At 36.9% G+C, this 24,847-nt stretch overlaps 1 protein-coding gene across 3 annotated transcripts in view; it reads left to right on the top strand.

The window, feature by feature from the left end:
* The first annotated feature begins 272 nt into the window (after positions 1–272).
* LOC124112303 (mitogen-activated protein kinase kinase kinase 2-like) overlaps positions 273–24,847 on the top strand; it is a 105,646-nt gene continuing 81,071 nt past the window's right edge. For 2 of the 3 annotated variants that reach the window (XM_046472349.2, XM_046472351.2), the window contains exon 1: positions 273–332. The gene's annotated coding sequence lies outside the window, so the exon portion shown is untranslated. Of the gene's footprint in view, positions 333–8,588; positions 8,838–24,847 lie in introns of those variants that run through there. The other variant, XM_046472350.2, reaches the window with a different exon arrangement.

Here is a 24,847-nt window from a genome sequence, read left to right on the forward strand (position 1 = left end):
AATTTTAAGATCCTTATGCATTTTGACATTAAAAGTAATCGGTCTATTTTGTTTTGATGTATGTCCATTACGTTTGATACTATTTGGTCAGCCTAGCATTGTAATTCTTAATCTGATATGTAAAGCGTGGAAAAAAGTCTATCGTAAATTTATGTTCTTTGTAACTAGCACAAATAGACCAATATACATACCAATGACCCAGTTATAACTTCGCATACCGATGACCGAAAACGCGCGAAACGGCGCGTGTTGACAGTCGTCCAATCAAAACACGGGAAAGTAATATTGGATGACGTCAACATTATGGCAGACTGTGGGATGTGACTTGCGAGGTGAGTTTCAACTTGTTGTTTTCGCAGGGGATTTGTTTCTTTGACGTGTGTTTCAAGGGTGTCCCCAACATTTTTGGAGACCCACATATGGATACGTAAGGTTCCCGGTGTCTTTCGATAACTGCAGTCGGCGTTTTAGCCGTAGTCGACACAGTTCACCGAGTACTACACACTGTCCTGTTGATAAACGATGTTATATCATGGTATAGTAACATGGCATTTATGGGCACCGTCTCGTGTTGACTTTGCGATCATATTGTTTATTAATGTAATTGTACACCTTATGTTTGTTATATGTGATGATAGTTAAGACATAATGTTGTTTTTAAGGACCTGTGGTCGTGTCAAATACTTTGAGGTGATAACTAGGTCAGGTGGGATGGTATTGTGCTGACTCAGCTTTTAGTACTCCTGTCAGAAAGTTCCGGGGGATATAGTTTTCTTGTGATATTTTGTATCTGGCAAGGCATTACACACATTTATAAGTAATCCTTTTTATAGTTAAGGAATAATTGATATTAAATGTAATTAGGCAAAGTGACAAAAAATATGAGCAATATAATTTGAGGAAAGGTGAAATGAGTTTCAATGTTTCATCCAGGATATTGCACTTATATAGACGGTCTGAAATTTAAGGAAAAATATGTATGAACACATTTTTACTTTAAGTTGAATGAAATGATTAATCATGAATTCCCTTTTCATGAATGACAGTGTGAGACATAAACATTTCATCTCTGTTCCTGAGACAACTATGTAAACCAAACGGTACTAATCTGTTTCATTTTTGACTGAAAGTAATCCCATGAGACTTAAGTGATTGTACAAATAGACCAGTGGGTTGACTCAAATAGTAACAAGCCAATGTGATCTTTCTGGAATTGATGACTGCAGTGGTAAATAGCACTCGCTCACTGACTCTCTCAAATGCTCAAAAATATAAACATAAGGAGCTGAACTGAAGCTTTTGGCGCATAGACAATTTGACAAATACACAACTGAAGCTTTTGGCACACAGACAATTTGACAAATACACAACTGAAGCTTTTGGTACACAGACAATTTGACAAATACACAACTGAAGCTTTTGGCACATAGACAATTTGACAAATACACAACTGAAGCTTTTGGCACAGACAATTTGACAAATACACAACTGAAGCTTTTGGCACAGACAATTCGACAAATACACAACTGAAGCTTTTGGCACACAGACAATTTGACAAATACACAACTGAAGCTTTTGGCACACAGACAATTTGACAAATACACAACTGAAGCTTTTGGTACACAGACAATTTGACAAATACACAACTGAAGCTTTTGGCACATAGACAATTTGACAAATACACAACTGAAGCTTTTGGCACACAGACAATTTGACAAATACACAAATGAAGCTTTTGGCACATAGACAATTTGACAAATACACAAATGAAGCTTTTGGTACACAGACAATTTGACAAATACACAACTGAAGCTTTTGGCACATAGACAATTTGACAAATACACGACTGAAGCTTTTGGCACAGACAATTTGACAAATACACAACTGAAGCTTTTGGCACACAGACAATTTGACAAATACACAACTGAAGCTTTTGGCACAGACAATTTGACAAACACACAACTGAAGCTTTTGGCACAGACAATTTGACAAATACACAACTGAAGCTTTTGGCACATAGACAATTCGACAAATACACAGCTGAAGCTTTTGGCACATAGACAATTCGACAAATACACAACTGAAGCTTTTGGCACATAGACCATGTAGACAATTTGACAAATACACAACTGAAGCTTTTGGTACACAGACAATTTGACAAATACACAACTGAAGCTTTTGGCACATAGACAATTTGACAAATACACAACTGAAACTTTTGGCACAGACAATTTGACAAATACACAACTGAAGCTTTTGGCACACAGACAATTTGACAAATACACAACTGAAACTTTTGGCACATAGACAATTTGACAAATACACAGGTCAGATGGCTATAGGTGTCTAAGAGAGGGTTCTCGGTTGTTTTTTTCTCTCACTTTATTACGATAATATGCCAAGGTTTATACCTATCTGCCGTAACAATCTACCATGCCACCATGCATGTACTGGGGCCGTAATATTATGTTATTAAATGGCTGTTTTCGTATTGGCCCTCCTATCCCGTATTGGCCCTGCTGGACTGTACGTATGATGCAGGCCAATTTAGGCATACTATAGAATGTATAGTTAGTTGATTAATAATGCTGGATATTGATGTCTGTCCACACATCACAATATAAGTATTACTCCAAAACAACAAAAGTACTAAATAATAAATATTATATGACCTTGTGGGTTTCAATGTGACGATAACTTGGAGTTTTTGATAAGACCTTTAGCCATCAGATTGTCTCTCCTTGACGTAAATACACCCACATAAACATGATAATCATGATAATAATTTCCTAAGAAATGACCGAAGTGTCAGTAAAACATTCCATCACTCTCAATCTTTGCAATTATGGTTATTCTGACAATCATAGGGCCATCATTTAATGATTGCCTGGCACAGGATTCCACCGTGTTTGTTTTGCCATCACCAGGGATATAGATCAAATCTTTTTTAGCCTCTGAGTCCATTAATTAGATTTTAAATATTTATGTTGAATTAAGACAGTGAAGCAAGTGACCTAGTTCTGTAATAAGAATTTGGATTGGTTGAGGAGAATCTTGCCGTGTCACTATACAAGGGTTACACATGATATGTTGAACTGTACAGCTGTCTTTTGTGACTGTTAATATGGCAGATTTGTACTTAGGTCTTCATGTGGTATTTTGTGTAGTTTTCAATGTTTGATTTTAACACATATACATGATATAAGATGAGTGGTTGGTGTGTGAGTTTTTGTGTTTGTGGCTGGATTAAATAGGGGTGCCAAACCACCACCACAACCAATCACACCCACACACCCACACCCACACCCACACCCACACCCCCCACCCCCCACACCCCCCAATCCTGAATACCTTCTCATTTCTTCACACCCACCAATCCTGAAGACAACAGTACGTGCCAGAATTCACTCTACAAAGGAACAATGTTGATCACAGCTGAAAACTTAAAGAACATGATTCTAGGTCATAAAAGGGTGAAATAAGAAGTTAAATTACAGAAAAAATTGTGAAAAAATATAATATTTAATGGAAATGTTTACATACACTAATATTTTTTTAATATGTTGAATCAGCATACCAAATACAATTTCTTTTGCATGTCCAGAATACCCTCTAAATAGACCCAAAAATCCTGCGTACCAAAAAGAGGTTGCAGCCTCTGAAATATGGGGCCATCTTATTGGATGTGGTTATGATATTGCTGATTCTATACTACTCAAAAGAAGTTAAGGATCACCTGATTCTTTCATATTACAATCATGACAATAGTTAATCTCTCATGCCATGACAGATTAACATTACCAATATGAAAGAATCGGGTGATCCTTAACTTCTTTTGAGTAGTATACATAAAACCTCATTCATCCAACTTTGATGAATAATTGCTTCAGATGATACACGGATATAGAGAGGAAGTATATTTCAGCTCAGAACCGTGAAGATTCCAGGGTAGAATAGGTCTTCAGCAACCCATACTTGCCGTAAAAGGTGACTCTGCTTGTCGTAAAAGGCGACTAACGGGATCGGGTGGTCAGGCTCGCTGACTTGGTTGATGCATGTCATCGATCCTAATTGCGTGGATCGATGCTTATGATATTTATCACTGGATTGTCTGGTCCAGACTCGATTATTTACAGACTGCCGTCATATAGCTGGAATATTTCTGAGTGCAGCGTTAAACAACAAACAAACAAACAAAACAAACATTTCAGCTCAGTGTTTATCATGTGTCTGTACAGGGCTCGATTTAGCTACATCATGTGTGCATAAAACTTGCAAAAGTGCAACCTTTTTTTGAAAAATGCAGCCTCATAGTAATATTTATATATCTCATGCACTTAGTGTATGTCTAAATATGTCAAATATGAATTTTAAAAATGTCTGACTAACCCACACAAAATCAAACTTTGAACACATCACTAATCCGTGTGTTATGTGTAATTTGTCATGCTTTCTTAGTCTTGACGTCATGTGATCAAACTGTGGGTATACAAGGTCATGTTCGTACTATTTTCCATTCCGCCCAGCTCTCACTGTTATGTTATAGTCCTGAATGAAGCAAGGCTAGATTTTCCACAGGCCGATCTCACTCAGATCTCAATGTGAGCGCTTCCGTGTCCTAGTGGTAGAGCAGAAGGTTGTGGGTTTGATCCCAGGATGCGTCATACCAAGAGACGTGAAAAGATGATGCTTGATGTTTCCCTGCCTGGCGCTCACAAGTCAGTACATTGTGTCTGAGTGGAGTATTCATGTTAAACTGCGGCATGGTACCTCAGTGGGCTTGCACTATAAAATCAGCACCAGTCCAGACTAGTACAAGCAGCCACACACGTGCATGCACACATCGCTATCTAAGTGCAATAATCTTGGACGCAATGTTTAACCCCATTCCCCGGTGTAAATGACTAAATGTAGTTTCTGTCAAAATTAGACTCGTGAAGATCCAGGGTAGAAGATCCATAGGACTTCATCAACCACCCATGCTTGCCGTAAAAGGCGACTGTGCTTGTCCCAAGAGGCGACTATGCTTGTCGCAAGAGGCGACTAACGGGATCGGGTGGGCAGGCTTGCTGACTTGGCTGATGCATGTCATTGAATCCCAATTGCGTGGATCGATGCTCATGATGTCAATCACTGGATTGTCTGATCCAGACTCGATTATTTACAGACCGCCGTCATATAGCTGGAATATTGCTTAGTGCGGCGTTAAACAACAAACCAAACAAAACCAAATGCTTCTAGGCTTGTCAGCACCATACCTGTGCTCGTGGGTTTCACTGAAGTGGTAAACTTTGGGCTTTCCTCCCACATTAACCTGTTAACAATGATTGTGATTAAGCTGACACGCCGTACTATAACCATGATAACTGGAATGCTGTTAAAAGCGGCGTTAAACCCAACTCACACTCCTATTTACATGATTTATGCTGAGTGAATATGCTTTGGGGTTATTTCAATATCTCGGGTAAGAAGTGGAATAATCATGATGATGTAAATGCATTGTGAAGCATTAGGATTAATAAAGAGAGCTTGTTTACTGAAGTCACTTGATGTAAACATGACACTAGATGCGTGGTTTATCTTGTAATGGCCTTGCAGTAAATGAGCCAGTTAATCATGTTTGCATGTTTACATTGCTTCATCAAGATGTTTTGTGTAATTTGATACAAAGAAATATGGCAGTAGTTACGATAATAAAAACACATATTTAAAAAAGCTGTTTGTGGTACATCATGTACATGTTACATGGCAGGTCTTTTGCTGAAAAGTCTGAATAATCATAATAATCATGATTAGATTTGATGTTATTATCAAGATTATTGACATATTGATTTTTTGTTTCTTTTTCATTAACTGAATCATACCATCGCCACGATTTGTCAGAGTGACCTCTTGTTTGTGCAGCTTTTCAAGGGTTCAGTTTCCATAACTCTCTTGGAATTCAATTGAGCAATTCAGATCTGATTGTTTTCACATTTTCTGCCCTTTTTGTTATCAAAGAAGTGCAAATTCACCTTAAGAATGATATAAATAGTAATTTATAATCATGATAATTGCGTTTCATTTTGAAAAAAACCAGTAGCCAGGAATCGGTAAAGAGCTCATAGATCGGTGGTACCTTTACAAAGGCAAGCCCAATTATTTTGTGACTTTGCTCCAGAATGAGAAAGACCAGGGTTTGTAGTTGGAATTACAAGTTCGCGTGTTCAAGAGGCCACCGGACGGATATTTGCCAGTAGATAAGTAAGATTGTTCTACTCTGTATCCTCCTAATTTGTTTGTTTGTTGTTTTACGCCACCACAGCAATATTCCAGCTATTTGATTGCGGTCTGTACATAATTGAGTCTGGACCAGACAATCCAGTGATTGACATCATGAGCATAGATCCATGCAATTGGTATAAGATGATATGCATCAGCCAAGTCAGCAAGTCTGACAACCCGATCCCGTTAGTTGCCTCTAATGACTAGCATAGTCGCCTTTTATGGCAAGCATGGGTTGCTGAAGACCTATTCTACCCCGGATTATCCTCATAATCATAATGTGTGTCGACACAGTGCTGTATGATGAATAGCCATAATCACCATTGCCCTTTTCTAAATACTCCCACTCCCAGTACCGTGCTACGAAGATATGCTCTGGGAGTCCCTTCCACATGATATAGCAAGGGTTTATCTCGGATTCCAAACTAGTTGGCCTTGCAGGCAAATTGAGGAAAAATTGTGACATTGTACAAAATTGGATTTTTTAAATGTAATTTCGAAGGAATTGGGAAAGTTTAAATTCAAATTGGGAATTTGTACCGTCATTTGCTTCAGACTATGATGTTGACTCCTGTCATTTGTAAGTCACTCTAAAAGAAGATTTTATGGTTTGTTTTCTGAATGAGTAACCAAAGCCAATTAATTCTCGTCTCACTGTCTCCTGTTATCAGCGTTAGATATTTGTGATTTTTAAGACTAGACCAGAAGGTTTTTCAAGGCTACTTCTTGGTCCTTCATTGGGCAAATATTGATGGGGGATTTTTTACAAGAATAATTAGTTGTTATCCATAAAAAAGTGTCATGTATTCATGTCCTTCAACTTCTAAATGCCTGTGAAAGACTTAGTCCAGAAGACTAGTGCAAGACTTGTATTTTTAAACTTAAACTCCTTTTTCACACTATGCATTTCTTCTTATTCTTTGATCCTAGAACAGAGTTTCCAGCTTTAAAAAACAAACCACCCCAACACATCTCGTACATCACAAGTCCTCAGGGTTCGTTGCTGTTCAACCAGACAGAATTGTTTACAATGTTTACAGTTTCTATTGGGTTTGTTCAGTAACAATTGTAGCAAAATTAAAGTATTAAGAACTGGTTCAGAATTATAGCCCTCAACTGCTACTGATCATAAGGACTCTCTTCTTTGGATAGTTTCTTCCCCTCAGCACAGTTTTGCAGTCTTGTGCTATCAGACTAGCTGATTTGGCTACATCATTGTTGCAATCTTGCTGTGTAGATTACTTAACATCACAATGCCACTTCAAAGCTCTTAAACATATTTTTCAAGTTCCAAAGATATGTGTCATTCTTCGTGCACTTATGCCAGTTTTTTTCTTAGTATAAGAGTCTTTAAGTTTGAAGAGCTGAGTTGTAAATTTTTTAAAGTTTTAAGGCTATAGGTGGGAAACGAAAACATATACCATTTCCATTTGGTCATGTTTATCCATGTTTATAACAGAACTCCAGATAGGTTTTTGAGCAATTGAGCTTTTTACTCTTGGGTTTCTATTTTAATTGGTGTATTACATTTTTCATTGAGTAACCAATATTTTTTCACTCATCTATTCATCACTCATTTGGGTTTCTCCCTAAATTAGTGAACATTTTCAGATTTAAAAAAAATATAATAATGTTCTAAATACAGAGGCTTGACTTGGAAAGTAAATTAGCTCGTAATTCTGTTGTGGAAATTAGGTCCTTTGTACGTATGCTGAAAAAGCTTCATTGTGTATTTACGCTAGCTGTTTTTATACATTTGAGGGTTTCATTTAATGTATGCATTTCTGTACCCATGTTCATTGAAAGTAATTGGGTTTTTAATATTTTTGGGGGGTATTTAAGCAAATATGCTGCTTATCTGTAGCTCTGTTATAATGATGAGAAATGTGGATATGTGGAATAGAATTAGACATGATAGGAGACATAAAATAATATTGTTATAATTGGACTTGCATTGGCACTTATAGCAACTTTACTCCCATTTAATGTCTTACATTGTTTAATGTCGCGAAGCCGTCCTCCCTTTACAGTCACAGATAGAAGGATCACGTATGTTGCGTGTGATCGTAAAAAACCCTCACTCCCACATAATTGTACATGTTCTGAGTAATGATAAAAACATGTTTAAATGTAGCTCTTTACTGAAGCCCATGAGAAGAGAATCTTTGTTGATGTATCGCCATAGCAACAGGGACACTAGGCTAGAAGAGAGAGACGAAATCTGACCCAACATTCCTCAGGTTCGTTGATAGGGGGCGCTGTTTGTGTCTACAGAAACCTCCACGGTTTGGGGTAGTAGGTTTTTTTTGCCTTACTCCCACTCGTAGAGTTTGTAGGTCATGTCAGTGAATTGGTCCAGCCAACACAGGCTGAACACATGTAGTGCATGTGTTATGAGAGGTTCGTAATGCTGTGGGAGAGATAGTGTGCAGTTCTCCACATGGGATAACTGGTTTGACAAAGTGTTTTAGTGGTGATTTTCCAGGGATTACGTTAGTGGGAAGTTTACACATTCTTGTAAGCATGTGGATGTGTCCGTGGACCCTGGATAAAGCAAGGCAACACAAGAGCAAGTAAGTAGCTGTAGTTTGTGGGTTGTTTATGGCTAACCTGGTATGGAGCATAAAGTTTAGATTTGCATTTCAATCATGTCAATAAACAAGATAAGTAATACTCTTAATATATCATTTGTTCAGCGTTGGACTTTGCTTTATAAGTTGATCTAAAATGTCATCTGGTTGATTTGATTTTTTGGTGAATTAATTTGTATTCAGCATTATGCAGTTTTATATTTAAGTTAAATTTTTGATCTGGACGTCAGAAGAAATTATTTCAATTTACGTTTTATACATTGGTGATTTATGACTCAATTAATTTTACCTTGAATTCAAAATTGACCTATAAATGACATAAAAGGGACCATTTGTCATGTTTGTGTTCTGAAGTAATATCCTGTTTAAAATATTGATCGTGTAATTACAAAACTGTTTTTGTGAATGTATACTTTAACAACCTAACACTACAGTCAATAGAGTGCTGTTATCGTATGGTTATGATATATTGATGTGAAACCAGCTAATGATTTTGTTTTGTTGACCTTGTTTTACTATTTAGTGGATGCATTGAGTAAATGATTAGCATTTGCAGCAATTATGAGTTATCATGGTGGCACTTTGTCAATATCTCTGCAGCCATGTTTACCATCTTGTTCACAGTTGAAGCCAGCTCATATCATGTTTAATCAAGAGCTGAAAGATTATTATCTGATAATTTCCGAATAGTTGGATAACAAGTTTTTTGTTTCAATCGAGAGAAAATTATGACAGGACTATATACCCAGAGCTCCAGATAAGCTGCGTGTCTGCGTAAAATACCCATCAGAAATTCAGAAATATGCAGTAAAATAAAATCCAAGCGTATCAAATACACAACGAACATTACAGATACGCTACAAAAATAAAACTTGTGCGTATCATCAAAATATTGTGAAATAACCCTGCGTATTTGATTAGCAAATCAGCAACTTATTTTGAAATTATAAACAGGCATTCCGTCAACCTTGCCAAACTCCACGATGACAGTTACATCATGATCATTTGCCATCACCCTTTCTTGTGGAAGTATCGTGGTATTTTTGAGTCCTATAAAGCTCTCGAACACACACGACACCAGTTTGCAGGGACTAGATGAATAGTGTTTTTAAATATTTAACTTAAATACCCATATGTGTAAAAACTAGTGGGTAACAGAAATTTGAATACCCGGATAGAATTACTGATACCCAATGATTTTAAAATGAATGGGTAAAATACCCACAACACCAAAAGCCTATCTGGAGCTCTGATACCCTTTTAATGATTATGATATCATTAATTCATTATATTGGGAATCGGTAATGAATATAATATTGTAATGAATGTATTATTTATATCTTTATATTTCTGGTTTTTTTCTCATCACTGTAATGAATAATTGTAAAGAAATGTCGTCAGCTGGTTATACACAGTCTGTGCCAAAAACATTCGAGTCTCCATACCTGAATGTGTCTTATGTGACATATGAACCTTTGTGCTTTTGACAGCTCATCTTGATCATGGACTCAAATATTTGTAACTAGATCTGGTCCTGGATTAGAGACTCTTGTCACTGATTATGTATGGGACTAATCTGCTAATGGACATACGATTTAGCTTTCCAGCTCTATTGAAATATTAAGGTTTTTTTCTCTTGATTATCATGAATATGTGGTATACAAATGAGCATTTTTTAATATACATTACCATGATCACAGAAGACCTTGATGTGTTATTTTAAACATTCAAAACTTCAAAATTGAACTGAATACTTTTAAATGTTAAGCCAGTGGTATGTGGTACAAGATTGTGCTTGTAATGTGTCCACTATTTTCCAGTTAACGGAGAAGAATAAATACTGGATGTTTCTGTAACAGCAGAGTGTGATATGAACATGTCATAAATACTTTATGGATCATGCAATACAAATCATATGGACAGAATCAACACTTATAATTGTGTATTGAAATACATTGTTGCACATGTCAGCACTGATACATTATCAAGTTGAACAGTGTATATGATTGTGCAAATGTGCACAAGTGTAACCATAACATAAAACATAACATGTAGTTTTACATTTCATTTTTAATGGTCTGTATTAGAAGGAAATTAGTATGGCAACTTAGCATGTTTCAGACAACATTTTTTTATGTTTACTAATTCAACTGACCACAGCCAAAAGCCACATTTAGAACAATTATGTTATTAAAATCATGATAATGGATAAAATGCATCATATGTTGTGTCTGACCACTGGCAGCCCCTGAAGAAAGCCTCCTCGGTAGTAAACATAGTAAAGTATAGAACATATACATGTTACCATACAACTACTTGACGTCATTCAATTTGAACAGTATTAGGAGATGTTTATTTTTCCCCAATTCACCAACCAATGTAAACAACTTAATACCCAATAAAAAGAAAATATATTCATTGACACAAATCTATTTTTATTTTAATTCGATTGATCCAAATGTTAACAATCCACCAGCTATATAATAAAAATCATTTGGACAATAGCATAATGGCACAAACCAAAATACATCAATGGTAACTATTATTAGAGGGAAGAAACATGCTGATGTTGGCCAATAGAACATTTGCAAACTAAAAATTAAATGTCAAGTTTGATATTCTGTAATAAAATCTGCAAGAATTGAGTAGAGAGGTCGATGAACAACATAGCTGGTATTTTGAATGATGACCTATATATAATAGAGGAGTAGTTACACGTAGTTTGATATTCTTGCAGAGATCCATTTTAGCCGAACTAGGATGTATATTTACGAGTACATTGTTTGAGACTTGTAATATCCTGCTAGTGAAATAAGTTGGCTGTGCCCACAAGGATATGGTCCCCTCTTAAAAGAGGCTTCCGTCTTTAGCGATAACAGTGCTTTGAGCACATAAGAGTGTAATATTTGCCTAATAATCTTTTCCCCACAAGTTGTTGAAATTGTATTCTTGTTTCAGTTGGAATGCATTTCTTGAAATTATGATTTTAATATTTTGAATAAACTGTGTTAATTATTGTTAAATATGAAAACAATTATAAATTATGCCAATGTGGAATTCTCGCCACTTTGCTAACAACTTTATGTACTATCAATATGACACAATGACTTTCTGTATTAGGAGGAGAAATGAGATGATAATTGCAAACAATTAGGTATTAGACATAATTAGAAATGAAGATCGAAAATACACATCCATCATTTGCTGACTACGTGGAAGAAGGAGGTACTTGACGTTAACGGCTGTGTTTTACAATCAATGCTCAATACAAAAGTGACTGTTAGTCAGAAAATTAATAATAATTGTTGAAAACCATGTGTTGAATCTGTCGTGTTTGTTTTATTGACGCTTAAAGATGCTCGATTAGGAAACATGTTGAGGTTATTGAATTAATAGTTTTGGGCTGATGTTCAGGTTTAAGCAAATAGGAACATGTGTGTCTTTGTTAGCCTTCAACTTCAAGGATATCAAGAGGATGAATTCTGTTCGTTATCTCTCATGTCTGTTGGAAGTAACACTACTTATATCATTTATTATATTACATTAATATTTTCTATACCAAAATGTACATGAAAAAATAATCAAGTGTGTTGTGGATTTCGGTTTACTTTACATAAGATAAGAAAGGTCTTTAAATGTGCTGAAAGTCGATGGGTCAGTTGGATATTTGTAATCACTATGAAGTGCAGTTGGGTAACCGACTTGATAAGGCATCCACTCAAAGACTCGGAATTTATTCCTGATACACCCATGAAAATCCGGGTTAGAATTGGTCTTCAGCAACCCATGCTTGTCATAAGAGGTGACTAACGGGATCGGGTGGTCAGGCTTGCTGACTTGGTTGATGCATGTCATCGTATCCTAATTGCGTAGATCTAGGCTCATGATGTAAATTACTGGATTGTCTGGTCCAGACTTGATTATTTACAGACCCCCATCATATAACTGGAATATTGCTGAGTGGCATTAAACTACAAACAAACTCATACACATAGCATTTTGTGACTTTGTAATTTCACTTGTCCCAAGTCTGAGTCTAGTAACATTCTGTTTGGGTTAACAAGCTCAGGTAATGATGAGAGTCCCTGTTGCCAGCTGATTATATCGCAAAATGCAAGAGTCTTCTTTCCTCATCTTTATCCAGTGTCAAATACAATTATATGCATTTTTAATGTTTAAGTATGTTGTACTACAGTTTTCATATCCCTTACTTCATAAGAAAATGTGTAATATGATTGGAAATTATTCACCACAGATTTAGGATTGATTGATTGATTGGAACCTGAAACTAATCAATTATCAAGGGAACCAATCAATTATTGATGAATCCAATTAAACACTCTTCTGACAAGCAGTCCAGGAATAGTGCTCCTCAAGCAATGGACGGCCCACCCCTTTCTGATTTTCTGTGTAGCCAACAATATTTCATGGGTTAGATTAACATGTTCATTGTTGCATTTACCGATTCACGGTATGAATAGTAATGGTGTTCATGGTATCATTACCTCCTCTTCGCTGTGTGAATAGTTATCATCTTCACAGTATGAATAGATGCAACAATTTCCAATTTCACATTGGCGAACGTGTTCTATGGTTGGAGATGTGAGGTTACCTGTGAGTTGATGCAACGCAGATGCACTGCACTGTTCACTGTGGTGCAGGGTCATCCTGACCTGCCCTATTTCACAGGAACATCGGTTTCCGATACTTATACATACTTACAACACGCACAAGTGGAAGCATGCTGTACATGGCTTTAATGCATAACTTATCAGTTGTGTATGACTGCTGCACTTAATTGAATGATTGATTGGTTTAACAGATAAGCAATGAAAGAGGGAGGAAGTGGAGATCGGAGGAAGAGGGTCAAGAGGAAGACGTCTAGCTTATACAGTAAACTACGTTTATAGCGAACACGCTTATAACGAACTGACGGATATAACGAACTTTCTTTTTGGTCCCGACTATTTGCTGTAGTTATGCTGTATATATGCTTATAACGAACTATGGTTATAAAGAACTAAAATTAGTAGTCCCTTTGAGTTCGTTATAACCGTAGTTTACTGTATATTGACTGGAGTGAGTAAGGCAGAGAATGTTTGAGATGGAGTGAAGAAATTAAATGGTGTGGACGAATGATGTAATATTGTGAATGACGAAGAGCGTGATACTAAGTGAGGGAAGGATAGTTCAGCAATAGAAATTGGAACTAGTCCTAAAGTACTTGCCAAACTGCGCAATACTTAGGATATCATAAGGACTGATAAAAATGTGTCCTTTTTAAGGGTTTTGCTATATTTTATAATTGTAAGGACCAGTGGACTAAAAATATTAGTTTCTGTTGCTGCAGGAATGAAACAAGGATGGTATGACTATGAGGGACAGTGGACCAGGGTGCCATTGCACAAAGCAATCTTAGCGCTAAGGTGATTATAACTCCTTACCTTAACATAGAAGAATGACAGGTGTAACGCTAAGGATGTTTTGTACAACGGCACCCAGGATATTAGTGAACAAAGGATTGAAGGAATAAGTGAATGCCTGATCATGCCAATGGTCACGTGAGCATTGTGAATGAATGAGCAAAGAAGGCATTCAAGTGTTGACAGTCAAGAGAATAAAAATGAAAAGAACGAAGATGTAATGAAATGGACGAATGAAAGAAGAACATAAAAGTGCTCTTGTAAGCCTGATAGATATACTAAATATATGAGAGTGGGGATTGAGAGAAGAATGGAGGAATATTGTTAATGGCTGCTTACTGATAAACGACTGTTGTCATGCTAGAAGGAACACGAGGTCAGAGGGACCGAGTCCGATTAAAGATGGAACACCTAGTGCTAGCAAAGATGCACAACATCATAGATTCATTCAGGCCCTACACCAATTGATATAATGATGCATTGATGCATCCTTTATTTTGGAAGAACAATGAATTGGATATGCACAGACACATTGTTTTCGTTACATTGCAGATAAGCCCCTCAATGTTTGTTTTGGATCCCCATCCCATATTTTTGTCAGGACAAACATGACAGAGTCTGGTAGCACTAATGGGTCATCGTGACAATTCATATGACAACAACATCAGTATCACAACATACATTTGGAAACATGCAAGAAAAAAAAGAATTGTGTCTGTTTTTTCTGTAGTACGCTTTCTCCACCTAGAGCACAGTTTACAAATATGGCAAATAAGTGTATTACTTATTCATCGCTACATCCAAATGTTTGTGGAATCATTTTTATTCCAGTCCTCACAATCTCAGCATTTGAAAACCTGCAATTCAAAATTCAGTAGTTCTGCATCTACAGGTATATTAAGACAAGAGAGGTTATCTTTACAAAGATCGATAAGGCCCCCCCCCCCTCCAAGGATTATTGTCCATTGTCTGCCTGCATCATTTTCAGACTCCTACCTCGTGCATTTTTATTTTCCAGATTTTTAACCAAGGGCAGGTCACTCTAACCAGCTTTCCCCCAAATTAACCTACAAACTGCACTTGACGCAAGATAAATCTTGTATTTATGCAGGTTGTGCGTGGGGGGGAGATTATAAGGCCTTTAAGGATTGTCGAGTGCAGTTTTGACATTACTCTAGTGAACTTTTATGAATCCCTGCGATAAGGGCATTTTAATACTGAAGACCACTACGTTTTTCCTTCAGCGTGTAATAATCAAAGATTGTTAATGTCATGCCCCCCCAAAACAGTTGTCAAGTCATTGTAGGTCAAACAAAAAGACCAGAAACAATACGTTTTTTTGACCTTACAGATAAACATGGTAGACAGTGAATGAGTTAATTAGTAAGTTTAATGATTACAAAAAAAAGAAGTTACTATGTGGTTACTATGACGATAGTTTGTATATCAGTGAGTATCACTCTTGCACTCAACAAGTGACAGCTGACAAAGTTGAAAGGTCATCTAGTTTGTGACAAGTGACGTTTGTCACAGAATTTCCTTGTTTCAATGTCATAAACGTTTCCTACGGTTGATATTTGACATGTTCAGAGGATGTGCATGTGGAGTATAGTTTGTGAAAATGATTGATGCTGATAAAAAATATGTTGAACATGTTGAATAACTTTGTCACAGTTTACCAAAGATAAAAGCCTAAAACTTTTCTAATATCATCGTTATGTATACGTGTTATGTATCATAATATGGAGGAATTATTCCTCATAACTATTAAAGCATGACCTATATAGAAATAATAAAACAACGTTGTGTAAGTTTGCGTCTAAGAAACTCGCACGTATCCTCCTTCTATAGGGACATCAAGATAATATTTTATATCCAAGGATTGTATGTTTATTTGTACCTCAGGCAGTTTCCGCCTGTCAAAGCACAAAGGCTACCTATGCTTATGACCGATCCTTCTGACCTAGGAGAAAAGGTCACTGTGTGGTCCAAAGAGCTACCTGCCACCCCCAATTTGTTGATTGGCATGACCCATATCAAAGAATGGAATATGCTATTTAATCATCAGGGGAGGGTGTGTTGACATATAACTAGGTGTGTGTGAGGTGCAGTTTTTGGAAATATCGTAAGCAGATCGGAAATCTTACATCACACATGTTCAGCTGACGTCATAGCCATTATGTTATCTTGTTTTGGGGAATGAATGACATCATTTGAATTTTGTGTGATAAATTTTTTTAAGAACACTAGAGACAAATAATTGAAGGTGTTTCAGATATTTCATGCAGCATCTCGTAAATCAGGTAAATATTTAGCCAAAAAATGTTTGTGCAGGCTCATAACAATCATGTTGTTGTGTGTGTCCGTAATGAAGAAATCATGAGAATTTGTTGATTTTGAAGTAAAATCAGGGGTGATATGATTCTATATCCGGAATTAACAATTGGGTGATTTTTACGACTCAACTATTTGTGAAGAGTGAGTGGGTGAGTGAATGTCATTTATAGGGCCACAACTTGTTTCATTATTAATTTTCATTGCATCATGTGTACCAGATAGTTAGCTAGGTATTGTAATTTGATTTCCCACAAAAACATTTGAAAGTGTTGGTAGTAGCCGAGTGGTTATAACGTTTGCACATCACTCTGAATTCCTGAAGTTGAGTCCAGTCATTATATTCCATCCATCTATGATAGAAAGACGAAAAACCTACCTAACTTTGTTAGACCAATGAAGATAAGGGGTAGAACAAGTCTTCAGCAACCCATGCTTGCCGTAAAAGGTGACTATGCTTGTCGTAAGAGGCGACTAATAGGATCAGGTGGTCAGGCTCGCTGACTTGGCTGATGCATATCATCTTATACCAATTGCATGGATCGATGCTCATGATGTCAATCACTGGATTGTCTGGTCCAGACTCAATTATGTACAGACAGCCGTCATACAGCTGGAATATTGCTCAGTGCGGCGTTAAACAACAAACAAACAAACAAACAAACAGTTTTGTAGGATCTTGGGTTCTTTCCCCAACCAATTCAGATATGGTGAACCAGTTACTCGAAGATATTTGGGTTCTTATTTACCATGTCTAGCTATGTTTTGATAAGGACACAAAACAAGCAAAGGATTATTCATGATAATAGACTTACCTATGGCTTAGCAGCAGGAAAAATTGTAAAATCTAAGATCAATAAATCAATAATATCAATAATATCTAATCATTTGTACTCCAGTTTAGGTCATAAGCATTAGAATTCTAGGAACTCCCAACTCTAAATATCCCAATAAACTTGCCACCAGCAAAGGATTTTTAGTAGTGTAGCCAGGGAGCAATCAAAGAAAATAATATGAATACTTACGTTTGAACAAGACCAAGTACCTTCTGTTGATTCTAAGACAACTTTTTGGGCATGGGTGGCCAAGTCGTCTTACGCGCTGCAATTTACTCTGCAGAGTTGCGTCCCTTGGGCTCACCAGAAACCTATGATTGTGGGTTCGAATCCCGGTTCGCCCCGATTACAATTCTAGGTTTGTCAGCACCATACCCCGGCACGTGGATTTCACCGAAGTGGTAAGCGTCTGACAATTGCATCACTTCGGGCTTTCCTCCCACATAAAGCTGACACGCCGCGACATAACTGGAATATTGTTAAAAGCAGTGTTTAACATGTTTAACCCAACTTACTCACTCTAAGACTACTTGGACAAAATTAATTCCTGGAAACGGACTCCATCAGGCACAAAAGGCGAAACAACTGAGTGTAAGAACTATACGAATATACGACAACAGGTGCCGCAAAAAGGACAAGTATGTCCAGCCTGACACACAATTTGAATAAAAAGTATGTTTGTTGACCGACACAGCTCACAAGCTTGTTATTGCAGAGCTCCAGATAAGCTGCGTATCTGCGTAAAATACACATCAGAAATGCAGAAATATGCAGTAAAATAAAATCCAAGCGTATCAAATACGCAACGAAAATTACAGATACGCTACAAACATAACACTTGTGCGTATCATCAAAATATTGTGAAGTAACCCTGCGTATTCGATTAGCAAATCAGCAACTTATTTTAAAATTATAAACGGGCATTCCGTCAACCTTGCCAAACTCCACGATGACAGTTACATCATGATCATTTGCCATCACACTTTCTTGTGGAAGTATCATGGTATTTTTGAGTCCTATAAAACTCTTGAACCCACACAACACCAGTTTACAGGGACTAGATGAATAGTGTTTTTAAATATTTAACTTAAATACCCTCAAGTGTAAAAACTAGTGGGTAACAGAAATTTGAATACCCGGATAGAATTACTGATACCCAATGATTTTAAAATGCATGGGTAAAATACTCACAACACCAAAAGCTTATCTGGAGCTCTGTATTGGTAAGATGGGATTAATAGTGCCATTAACGTTTAACCTGTATAACTTTTCACTGGGCTTTTCTCTCATATGGAGCTGACTATTCAAAGTGGCGTTAACCACAACTCACTCACTCACTCATTTGGTCGGTAATTTAAAGCATGATGTATTTATTGTCATAGATCAACTCGTCATTATTTATTTTTATCTGACTGATTATCCTTTATAGTTGACAGACTTGAGATACAGTGGTCTTCAGAATAAAATCAGGTTCACTCCCACCTAGTCTACTAAAAATGTCTAGTACTGTAAGACTGCTCTGAGCTGTGATGGTTAGCCATGTTAGCTGCCTTGTCAGGTGAGGTCGCCTCAGAGGTAAGCAGGTACGCTTCACAAAGGTCAGTCATGATGCACACCAGTGTGAAAGTCAGTCTTTACACTTTGAATTCCGTGTCTAAGTTTAGCCACACATCCATTGTCACTGGTGGTTAATTAATCAGAGAGAGTGTCCTCCTGTTATGGGAGTTTTCCAGTGGGTTTCTGTTCAACAGAACAACTTTTATTGAGTTATACACCATCAATGATCATTGTACATCATGTACATTGTGCATGTTATATTCATCTGAAAAAAGGCTTTTTTAATAGAGTCAGTAATATCTTAATTTATTTAGTAGGCTGTCTTTAGCAATGTCCCCTTATTACAAAAATAGTGATTTTAATCAGTGTCTGAATGTTAGTAATTTGGTGCATTTTTTCTTATGTGAAAATATGAAGATATACAATTGAAAATATAGATAAATTATTGGAAAATTGGTTCTTGTATTTGAAACAATCGCAATTTATTTCACTTTCATCTTTTAACATAATGTTCTTAAGGGTTCACCCAAAAGCAAATTTATTGTTGTAAAAGTCCTTATTTTACATGTGCATTTCAAGCTGTCTTTGTCATGGTTACTTTTTCTGATAACTATTGTATTTGGCAAAAGTAACTTTTTTTTCTTGGGTATGTTGACCATGTTGACTAGTAACAGTTTCCTTCTCTTTATAAAATTCAATTTAGAAAAGCTATCCACTTTAGTGAAGGTGTTAAGCACAGATTTGGGTGAGTGAGTTGGGTTTAACGCCGCTTTTAACAGTATTCCAGTTATATCGCAACATGTCAGCTTAAAGTGGGAGGAAAGCCCGAAGTGATGCAGGTCTCAGACGTTTACCACTTCGGTGAAATCCACGAGCACGGGTATGGTCCTGACAAACCTATAAACATAATCGGGTGAACCGGGATTCAAACCCACAATCATAGGTTTCTGGCGTGCCCAAGGAACGCAACTCTGCACAGCGAATCCAGCGCCTTAGACGACTGAGCCAACCGTAACCCCCACTGATTTGAACAATGAGATCCATAAATAGCTGATCCACCCTTACAGAATTTTTCGTATGTCAGGAATTTCAAAACTTTAGCCTTGAGATTATCTCGGAATTCTGATGTCATTATCATCACTACTAATATATTTTTATCTTCTTGACATCTTGGGTTCAAATTTCACCCACCTAAGGGTATTATTGTGAGGGTATTTGGGTCGATCGTGTCCCATTATTGATAACACAAAAGCTCATACTCTATATATAGATGCTTAAGATGATGCAGCAATTCCGAAAGCAGAAATAACACAGTTTTTGTTATTTAATTGCCGTGTAAACTTCGTGTGATGGAGGTTTCATTTCTTGTTCTCTGTCCGTGTAGAATTATGACATAGACTATTTGAGCCTTGTGTTCCATTAAGCAACATTGGAGCTCTCGGTTGGATTCGCTTGCTCGCTAAACAGGATTATTAACCAACTTTGAAATCTTTTTCATTTTATAGAAATGTTTTATAAACTATCAAAGCCCTGTACATAATATAGTATGATATTATAGAGGAGCGATTGTAGTAATGGAAGTTGCTGGATTTCGCACTTGAGCGAGCATGGTGAGAATTATGTTATTACAATGAAAGGGCAAAGGGACATTTTTGCAGGTGTCATTTCTTTTCAGTTGGCGAGCTTACAAACTGTTTCTATTTATCATGTTTATTAGGAAATGACAAACAGATATTTCCAGCATTGGAAACTTGTGATTGCGATCACTTACTTTGTTAAAAATTAATAGAGAGAGTTGCCTCTATCATGCCTATATTATGCTGTTATTAGTCCTGTACCATGACTGCGGAATATATTCATTTTATGAAAACAAAGCCAGTCTCGATTTATTTGAAAGCAATACTAGCCAGCTTTAACCAGCTCTAGCCAGCTGTAACCAGCTACATACCACAGCATCAGGAAAATATTTGTTTTAATTTTAGAGGTGAGAAATGATTTGTGTAATAAAAGATTTCATGTACTATATGTCTACCACTTGCTACTGACCTTATTCTATCCCACAAACTGATAATTTTCGTCAGGCATTGCTTTTGTTGAGATTAGGGGAATTGGCTTGCTGTGTTTCTCAGGTGCTGCAATTGGCTGTGTAGGGTTTCCTCCCTTAGATGTGCCAGGAACCAATGATCTTGGGTTTGAATCCTGTTTCGCCTTTATTACGTTTCTTGGTTTTTAAGCTTGTGCTTGTGTTATCACCAAAGTGGTAAAAGTCTAAGACCTGTTTCATTAGGACTTTCCTTCCACATGAAACTGTTGAAAACGACTGTTGAAAGCAAGTTATTTTATGGAAGACTAGACCCCAACGAATTGGCCCGTTTGACTGCAGTTGTTGACCCACTCTGAAATCTGCCACTCATGTGATGATGTATGTTAATTAGCTGTTGATGATTGCTGTTGCTAGACGATGTCCCAGTTTCACACACAGGACTGTTACAGTGTCTAGACCTAGAACTGTCTCCATGGTGTAGTAGGGGCGGTCGGGTAGCCCAGTGGTTAAAGCGTTCCCTCTCCACGCCAACGACCCGGGTTCAATGTGTGAAGCCTGTTTCTGGTGTCCTCCACCGTGATATTGCTGGAATATTGCCAAACGCTGCGAAAACCATACCTACTCACTCACTCCATTGGGGCGGTCGGGTAGCCTAATGGTTAAAGCATTCACTCTGGTCCTGGCCATGTTATACCAAAAGATGTTACAAGATTATACTGTATTCGACGTAAAAAGCGCCCAGGGCGCTCTCAAAATTAGGAACAGGGGGCTCTTATTAGAATATTATTTTGGTGAAAATTATTATTGAGTTGAAAGATAAATTTCGTGGTTTATGCTGACAGTCTGAAATGTTTATGTACGACAGATATATTTTTTCAGAATTTAATTGCCCATAATTAAGGGTACATGTAACTCATGAGTGCAGATTATACGTGAAAAATTAAGTCTTGTGTACAGTGATCAATCGGAAGGGTGCCAATTGGGATTGTTCACAAGCCAATATATCAGCAAATATCGCCGTGGGGGCTTATTTGAGCGGGGCGCTTATTAAGTCGAATACGGTACTTGTTATCCTGTCGCCATTAAGGGAATATAAACAAGGACTGGTCAGCTCAGAGTCAGTACACTGTGTCTGAGTGGGGTTTTCATGTTAAACTGCAACATGGTATCTCAGTGGGCTAGCACTACAAAACACGCATAAGTCCAGACCAGTACAAGCAGCAACACAGACACAAGCGTGCGTGCATTTCACAATTTTAGTGCAATAATTATAAACATGTATGTTGCAAAAGGAAGTGTTAAAGTTTGCAGTGCTTTAGCATGTTTAGTGCTAGTTGGATAGAGCATACTGTGTAAGAGCTAGGTGTGGTCACTGGTCCTGACTAGTCTCGCCTTCAGACCTTGAAACAGAACTATCCATAACTCTCATGCAAGTCTAGATTTCTTCAGTTTCTTCAGATGAAGTAATTTTCTGGGCTCTTTTCTGTTATTTATATAGAGACATTTTTGCATGTTTAGCAATTTCTTAGGAAAACTATTTTTTAAATCTTTTCATTCTAGTCTACTTTCTCACTAGTGCACATCTTCCCGAGGCAAGGGAGTTAACAGACTAATAAAGTCTAGTTTTGACCCTTGTCGAACTAGGCTGGAATTATTGTGTTATATTTTGGCTGGACTAAAGACTCAATGCATAGTCCAATCGAAATTGCGTAACGAAATCGACATCCAGTTTGCAAACTGCTGTGCAGATTTCGGTCAATTGCAGGATTTGCCAAGCATGTGTACCGCCAACTTGGTATCAACAGATATTTTCCAATATTTTTCAAGTTTTTAATCAAGGTGCTATCGTGATGTGATGCACTTCGCGATTCAAGAACCGTTTTATTACAACATTGATTTTGATTATCAATCAGATCATCTTGACTGGGCGCCGCCATTTGTTTGAAGCAAATGCAAATGATATTAGAGGTGGAATCTGATTGGTTAATAGGAGGGACATAGAAGGGACATAACTCGTAGTAGCCACTGGTGGTGCTATGATAGAGCTCAGAAATTCCAGTCTAGTTCGGCAAGGGAGGAAACTTGACTTTTACAGTCAGTTAGCTACCTTGCCTCAGGAAGATGACTTGTGCATTAACACATGGCTGACTTGGTAGACCTTCAGGCCTATTTAGTAGACGTAATTATGTCATGTTAAGTTCAGACATTGTCTCTGTGTGTAACTATGGTAATTAGAGTACTCATTTATATCACAAAATTAGAGATAGCAGACAAATAGTTCTTTGCTCTAAACTAGAACTACCATTTGCTTTGGTCCGATGACATACGAAAAGAAATTAATTGTCTGAAGTGAGGTGAGGTGAGGTGAGGTGAGGTGAGGTGTAATAAAAATGGAGTTTAATATCACGTTAAAAATTATTGCACTTAGTGACTTATAGAGTGACGTGTGTGTCTGTGTATGTGGTTGCTTGTACCAGTCAAGAACTATACCGGTTTTATAGTGCTCTTACTCTTACTCTGAGATATGATGCCATAGTTTAACATGGATACCCCAGTGTGGAGTCCCAGCCGATCTGTCCTTGATTTTTCCCCTTAATTTCTGAGTGCCAGGCAGAATAAGTACAAGTACCAGCCTTTAATATCTTTTGGTCGACATGGCCAGGACCACTGAGCACATGCTCTATCCACTACACGATGAAGGCGGTCTACTCATCTGACTGTTATCATTACAGTATAGCTTGTAAATTAAATTCAAACACTAATACCAAATACATAATATATAAATAAGATTGCTTATTACAATAGTCGGCATATATAGTTAAAATTGTGTGTGGAATTCTCAGGACTTAGAAGTAGGTACAAATGCAAGTTATATACAGCTGTGTGTTTCTGATGATGAAATATAAATAGATTAAAAACAATGTGGTGTTTGAATAAGTTTATGGCATTTTCATAATTTAGCAATTGAGAAAATATGTTATAGTATTGATTTCAGTTAAAAGGAAAATCCCCCAATGTACTTGACATTGTCTGAAACCTGAGCAAGGTAAGGCTATAGATTATTGGTAATCAATGACTGACCTAAAGCCTGGTCGGGACAAAGTAGGTTAGTGTCGTATATATCACATGAATGGTTTTCATAAACAGCTGGTGGTGTATATTACGTGTGTATTGCATGGCTGATCAAATGTATATTTTCTTGCAGACTCGAAATGATATGATGTTTTTGTGATGTAAAATTATCATTTCTGAAAGTTAAGACACTATTAGCATCATTAGGATGATTATCTTTCTTACAAAGTTATTCTTTCACATGTTTAAAAAAGGTAATAAATACTAAATATTTTTTATTCTTAAATTTTTGTCCAAAGACTGTTTCAAAGTTCAATGGGAAACAATGAATTGAGGAACCCTTTTAGAGGAAATTGGATTGTTTATTCAAGAATTCAGACCATTTATATACGTAAGATATATTAAGGAAATAGTAACAATTATTTTTCTGTTTCTATAGACTGTATACCAGGACTCAACTTAGCTATAATAGACATGCACAAGTAAAACCTATTATTGAAAAATGCAACCTTATATTTATGTCTACATGCACCAAGCTCATATCAAAAGATTTCATATTTGCCTCTGACTAACCCTTACTTGTCCACAAAAAATCGATCCTTGAACATACTCAGTACTTTTAAAGTTTATTATCATACTACATCTCTACCATGTCTGCTGAGGTAAGTGTACTTTGTCATGCTTTCTTCGGCTTGACATCATCAAAGCGTGGTTACTTCAAGATTA

Source organism: Haliotis rufescens, unplaced genomic scaffold (genome assembly GCF_023055435.1).
Source record: "Haliotis rufescens isolate VD_foot unplaced genomic scaffold, xgHalRufe1.0.p SCAF_4, whole genome shotgun sequence".
NCBI lineage: Eukaryota > Metazoa > Mollusca > Gastropoda > Lepetellida > Haliotidae > Haliotis > Haliotis rufescens.